Source organism: Oncorhynchus gorbuscha, linkage group LG08 (assembly GCF_021184085.1).
Source record: "Oncorhynchus gorbuscha isolate QuinsamMale2020 ecotype Even-year linkage group LG08, OgorEven_v1.0, whole genome shotgun sequence".
In the NCBI taxonomy this organism is placed as follows: domain Eukaryota; kingdom Metazoa; phylum Chordata; class Actinopteri; order Salmoniformes; family Salmonidae; genus Oncorhynchus; species Oncorhynchus gorbuscha.
This window is the reverse complement of record NC_060180.1, coordinates 15091866-15098487: the sequence shown is the minus strand read 5'-3', so window position 1 is coordinate 15098487 and position 6622 is coordinate 15091866. Positions and strand designations below refer to the sequence as shown.

General features: G+C 42.4%; 1 long non-coding RNA gene across 6 annotated transcripts; it reads right to left on the bottom strand.

Moving 5' to 3' along the window:
• Positions 1-880: 880 nt before the first annotated feature.
• LOC124040757 lies at positions 881-3871 on the bottom strand. 6 transcript variants are annotated; one of them, XR_006839786.1, is made up of 8 exons: positions 3746-3871; positions 2738-2874; positions 2502-2655; positions 2252-2385; positions 1920-2093; positions 1551-1732; positions 1364-1428; positions 881-1270 (listed from the first exon to the last, which is right to left on the bottom strand). It is a non-coding gene; the product is annotated as an uncharacterized LOC124040757 (long non-coding RNA). The 6 variants fall into 6 exon arrangements; XR_006839784.1 differs by having other exon boundaries at positions 1364-1479; positions 1555-1732; XR_006839782.1 differs by having other exon boundaries at positions 1364-1479; positions 1569-1732.
• Between the last annotated feature and the right edge of the window lie 2751 nt (positions 3872-6622).

The following is a 6622-nucleotide window of genomic DNA, read 5'->3' as shown; positions in this document are numbered from 1 at the left end:
CGCTACAGGGAGACAGGACGAATAGCTGATCATCCTTGCAGTGGTAGACCACGTGTAACAACACCTGCACAGGGTCGGTATATCCGAACATCACACCTGCGGGACAGGTACAGGATGGCAACAACAACTGTCCCAGAGTTACACCAGGAACACACAGCCCCTCCATCAGTGCTCAGACTGTCCTCATCAGGCTGAGAGAGGCTGGGCTGAGGGCTTGTAGGCCTGTTGTAAGGCAAGTCCTCACCAGACATCACTGGCACAATGTCGCCTATGGGCACAAACCCACCGTCGCTGGACCAGACAGGACTGTCAAAAAGTGCTCGTCACTGACGAGTCGCGGTTTTGTCTCACTAGGAGTGATGGTCGGATTCGTGTTTATCGTCGAAGGAATGAGCGTTACACCAAGGCCTGTACTCTGGAGAAGGATCGAGTTGGAGGTGGAGGGTCCGTCATGGTCTGGGGCGGCGTGTCACAGCATCATCGGACTGAGCTTGTTGTCATTGCAGGCAATCTCAACACTGTGCGTTACAGGAAGACATCCTCCTCCCTCATGTGGTACCCTTCCTGCAGGATCATCCTGACATGACCCTCCAGCATGACAATGCCACCAGGCAGTTCTGTGTGTGATTTCCTGCAAGACATGAATGTCAGTGTTCTGCCATGGCAAGCAAAGAACCCGGATCTCAGTCCCATTGAGCACGTCTGGGACCTGTTGGATCGGCGCGTGAGGGCTAGGGCCATTCTCCCCAGAAATGTCTGGGAACTTGCAGATGCCTTGGTGGAAGAGTGGGGTAACATCTCACAGCAAGAACTGGCTAATTTGATGCAGTCCATGAGGAGGAGATGCACTGCAGTACTTAATGCAGCTGGTGGCCACACCAGATACTGACTGTTACTTTTGAGTTTGACCCCCCCTTTGTTCAGAGACACATTATTCCATTTCTGTTAGTCACGTCTCTGGAACTTGTTCAGTTTATGTCTCAGTTGTTGAATCTTGTTATGTTTATAACAAATATTTAAACACGTTAAGTTTGATGAAAATAAATGCAGTTGACGTTTCTTTTTTTACTGAGTTTGTCAGGTTAAAGACAAAGTGGACTTTGAATAGTTCATCAAACGCACACAGATCACTAGTTGCCTGGCAGGGAACTAGCCTCTTGTCCACCACGATGTAGTAGGAGTCAATCTTGCTCTGTCTTCTTCCGACGCCAAGGAGGTATGTCTGTCGACCATGGCTCCCATCAAGATGGTCTTCAATGCTGCAGCATGACTGCAACACACAAAGGGTCTTAAGTCACACTCCACATGTTAAGACAATGAAGAGACAACCCAAAAAGAAATGACACAACAATTACTGTATCACCTTATGAAAGTGCACTAGTCTGCCGACAGCATCACTGGCACTGAGTTTGGTCCTCTTCCCTCCTGCTGGTGGAGGGAGGAGATGAAGCAGCAGCAGGGAGGACATATTGTGACAGTCTGAGGGAAAGAAAAAGTAAACAACCCCAAATCACATAAAACAATATCCTGAATTTGAAATATTGCACTACCCACGAGAATCCACTAACTGGTTTTGCTGTCATTCTCCAGCAGTTTTTCTGCAGACTTCAGGAGCTATGGTAGTCAGGGATTTTGCCAGTTTGATGACTTTAGGCTTCAATACAGTGTCCCATTTTTCAAGGAGCTTAGAGGACGTTTCATCGTCGAACATCAGCAAAAAGTCCTGATTCACCTAAAACAAAGTGGATCAACTCAACTTCATGACCAACACAAAATAATGTTCTCAATCAGACAAATGGTCTGTAGTTCTGATTTCAATACATACTACATCACTCAACAATTGTATGATTCCCAGAAACCTCGGAAAGACTGAGGACATCTGTGCTTCTGTTTGGACTATAAACTAACTCCTGGAATACCTCCTACATGTTCTGATAGATTTGTTTTTCATTGGCTGTGTGGACAAGGAATGATATGGCCTCCTTGCAGGCATCACCAACAAGCTGATGGTCCAGGTCAGTTTTCCTCCTATGGGTTGGGCCTCCTGAATTCTCAGAGCATAACGTTCTCTCTGTTGATGAGTGGGAAGAATCCTGCTCAAAAACAATAAAGCATACACATAGCAAATATATGTTTAACCATAGTTTTGTTGATGACGGTACTGCATCTTTCTACAGTCTCATAATGATGCCAAATAACATTGATGTATAGTTTGATTGTTTTGATCCAGATTGGGTAATGAGAAGCTTACTCATGCATCTCTTTCATGCAGCTGACTAAGATGGCAATCTCTCTCCTGGTTCTGTGGTCCAATGTTTTAGTTGTCTGGTATTCTTCTAATACGTCTTGCCCGCCAGGTCTACTGGCCAGGGCATCTCGGACCATCTGTTAAGACAAGAGAAAAGTTCAATCATTTAGGGTTGGTTTATGCTGTCAGAATCTCCACGAAGAGCAAACACAAAAATGGGATTATCAACCTCCAATATCAGTTGTAATTATACCTATTTTGCTGCTGCGGAGTCAATGGCCTCGTCTCCTAATGTTGAGTGGGCCTTTTTAGACAGTCTTTCTGAAGATCTCAGGTCTAAGTCACTTGACGAGGGATAATGTGTCTGTGCACACACTCGGTGTCGAACAGACTGTAAGGAGAAAAGTCTGAGCACAAACAATGGATCAAAGCAATCAATCTATACATTCGTGTTATTTGATATCATTATTTGAGACTGTAGAAAGATACCTTCATCAAGATCTTTGATTGTGAGGCACAGGTCTGGATTGGCCTCAATCAGGTCCAGCAGGACATCCTCCACCTCCGTTTGGGAATCATCAAATTGTGTATGTGTGCTGCAAAGGGCAGTCCAAACCTATTTTGGTCTACAAAAAGAGAGACTAATCAGAATACAGGGAGATAAGTCACCTAGGGGGCTACAGAATGAGTCTGACCCAAATCAAGCCCAAGGGTTCAATTAAGAAAACACATCAGACAGTTCATATATTCAACTTGATTGATGAAATCTCCATAAGAGAACCCAGGCTGCAACTTAACCCAGGCTGCAACTTCATGAACTTCTTGCATTTTTGGCATTGGACATTCTCCAACATGTTACACTGCAATTACACATAATGTCGTATTGAAGTTAAATTTAGTTGCAAACATTTTATGGTATAGCTGTACATATAGAAACAATCACACAAAATGCCCCCTTATACCCTTTGTCTTCCCTGCAGTGGATCAACCCTTTGTTCCGAATGCCACTTTAATGATGTAACAGGTGCCTGCAGACCCCAGGCTTGGCAAGGCAATATTTCAGTGAAATCAACCAACCAATCAAGCTAACAAACTTGCTACAAACAGTTACCACCACCACTCCTATATATAGGAAAGAAACTGGCCAAAACTCATGAACTCAACATGCACATGATTGAAATCACCTACAGTAACTGTACAGCCCAACTCTGATCCTTTTGGATTTCAATTCATTGTCTTAAATAGAATGGTTTGCTCATTTTAACGAACTACTGAAGTTGAGACAAAGTCCCCGCTAACATTTAGCTAGATAGCTAATTAATCTGGCAGAAATGTTAACTAACCACATTAGCTAGCTATAAACTTTCTAAATCTAAACATCGCAGATGTAGACAAATTTACAAACAAAGATTTTGACCATTCACTTAGCTGATATAACAAGTTTGGCCACCAGCTAACTTATTAAAAAATATATTAAAACATAAGCATATTACTTACCTTTCACACGTCACAATTCCAGCTGCCCTTGCATCATCGGCAATTAGATGAAAAGGAAGTTTCAAGTTAAACCCGGAAGCTCAATCAACACTGCTCAGTGCCACTGCCCAACCTCTGTACAGTAACTCTCAATTGGGAGTTATATTAGCACAGGGTGTAAAAACAACTCTTAAATCAACACCTCTTAACACAAAAAAATTGACACCAAGAAAATTAACATTTGTTTACACTGGCCAATGTTACATGGTCTAATTAACAAAGTAAAGTTATTCTAATAACATTTACATTTAAGTCATTAAAATGCTCATTCTCGTTGGTCAATTTAATAAGTGTGGGTGGAGTTGAGGCGCAAAGGGATAAATGCTGTCCTCTTCTCTCAGCTTAGGGTTGAACATCATTTTACGATGTGCTCATAGCAGTTTGTTTGTTGTGTCCTGTGTGTACAGGCAGTTTATTTAGGCTGTTCTGGTAGACTCTCTTTAGTACCAGTAAGGGTAGAGTAGGTTCTGTTTAGAGCTGGAAAAGGGGTAATCCCTAGTTATGCTGTTTAGCATTTAAGTTTAGTCTTAGCTGCAGTATGAACCCTCTTGAGGGGCTGAACTTTAGACTCGCCGTCATCTGTCATTTTTGTGAGTATTGACAACTGTTTATCGAGACAAGCCATGTATCCTGAGACCCTGGATCTGTAATAAATTAAAGTATTGTTTTTGTACAATCATGGGTCCTCCTCATTCCCACCAATCACCTCACTTGACTACTCTGGATCTGCTATTCTACAGTATCTTGTACACTGAATAAAAATATACAGTGGAAGTCGCAAGTTTACCTACACTTAGGTTGGAGTCATGAAAACTCGTTTTTCAACCACTCCACAAGTTTATTGTAAACAAACTATAGTTTTAGCAAGTTGTTTAGGATATCCACTTTGTGCATGACACAAGTAATTTTTCCAACATTTGTTTACAGACAGATAATTTCACAAAAAAAGTAATTGTATCACAATTCCAGTGGGTCAGAAGTTGATACAAACTAAGTTGACTGTGCCTTTAAACAGCTTGGGAAATTCCAGAAAATTATGTCATGGCTTTAGAAGTTTCTGATAGGCTAATTGACATCATTTGAGTCAATTGGAGGTGTACCTGTGGATATATTTCAAGGCCTACCTTCAAACTCTGTGCATCTTTGCTTGACATCATTGGAAAATCAAAATAAATTAGCCAAGACCTCAGAAAACAAACTGTAGACCTCCACAAGTCTGGTTCATCCTTGGGAGAAATGTCCAAATGCCTGAAGGTACAACGCTCATCTGTACAAACAATAGAACACAAGTATAAACACCATGGGACCACGCAGCCATCATACCGCTCAGGAAGGAGACGCGTTCTGTCTCCTAGAGATGAACGTACTTTGGTGCGAAAAGTGCAAATTAATCCCAGAACAACAGCAAAGGACCTTGTGAAGATGCTGGAGGAAACAAGTACAAAAGTATCTATATCCAAAGTAAAACGAGTTCTATATCGACATAACCTGAAAAACCTGGCCACTTTGCAAGGAAGAAGCCACTGCTCCAAAACCGCCATAAAAAAGCCAGACTACGGTTTGCAACTGCGCATGGGGAGAAAGTTTGTACTTTTTGGAGAAATGTCCTCTGGTCTGATGAAACAAAAATAGAACAGTTTAGCCATAATGACCCTTGTTATGTTTGGAGGAAAAAGGGGGATGCTTGCAAGCCTAAGAACACCATCCCAACCGTAAAGCATGGGGGTAGCAGCGTCATGTTGTGGGGGTGTTCTGCTGCAGGAGGGACTGGTACACTTCACAAAATTGATCGCATCATGAGGCAGGGAAAGTATGTGGATATATTGAAGCAACATCTCAAAACATCAGTCAGGAAGTTAAAGCTTGGTCGCAAATGGCTCTTCCAAATGGAGAATGACCCCAAGCATACTTTCAAAGTTGTGGCAAAATGGCTTAAGGACAGTAAAGTCAAGGTATTGGAGTGGCCATCACAAAGCCCTGACCTCAATCCTATAGACAATTTGTGGGCAGAACTGAAAAATTGTGTGCGAGCAAGGAGGCCTACAAACCTGACTCAGTTACACCAGCTCTGTCAGAAGCTTGTGGAAGGATACCAAAAACGTTTGACCCAAGTTAAACAATTTAATATAATAATAATAATAATATATGCCATTTAGCAGACGCTTTTATCCAAAGCGACTTACAGTCATGTGTGCATACATTCTACGTATGGGTGGTCCCGGGGATCGAACCCACTACCCTGGCGTTACAAGCGCCATGCTCTACCAACTGAGCTACAGAAGGACCATAAAGTAAAGTAGTGCAACACAAACAACAACAGAGTTACACATGGAATAAACAAACGTACAGTCAATAACAAAATAGAAAAAATCTATATACAGTGTGTGCAAATGAGGTAAGGTTAGGTCACTACGGCAATAAATAAATATTACAATATAGCAATTAAACACTGGAGTGATAAGATGTGCAGAAGATGAATGTGCAAGTACAGATACTGGGGTGCAAAGGAGACAAAAAATAAATAATATGGGGATGAGATAGTTGGATGGGCTATTTACAGATGGGCTATGTACAGGTGCAATGATCTGTGAGCTGCTCTGACAGCTGATGCTTAAAGTTAGTGAGGGAGATATGGGTCTCCAGCTTCAGTGATTTTTGCAATTTGTTCCAGTCATTGGCAGCAGAGAACTGGAGGGAAAGGCAGCCAAAGGAAGAATTGGCTTTGGGGTTGACCAGTGAAATATACCTGCTGGAGCGCGTGCTACGGGGGGGTGCTGCTATGGTGACCAGTGAGTGAGCTGAGATAAGGCAGGGCTTTACTAAGCAAAGACTTACAGA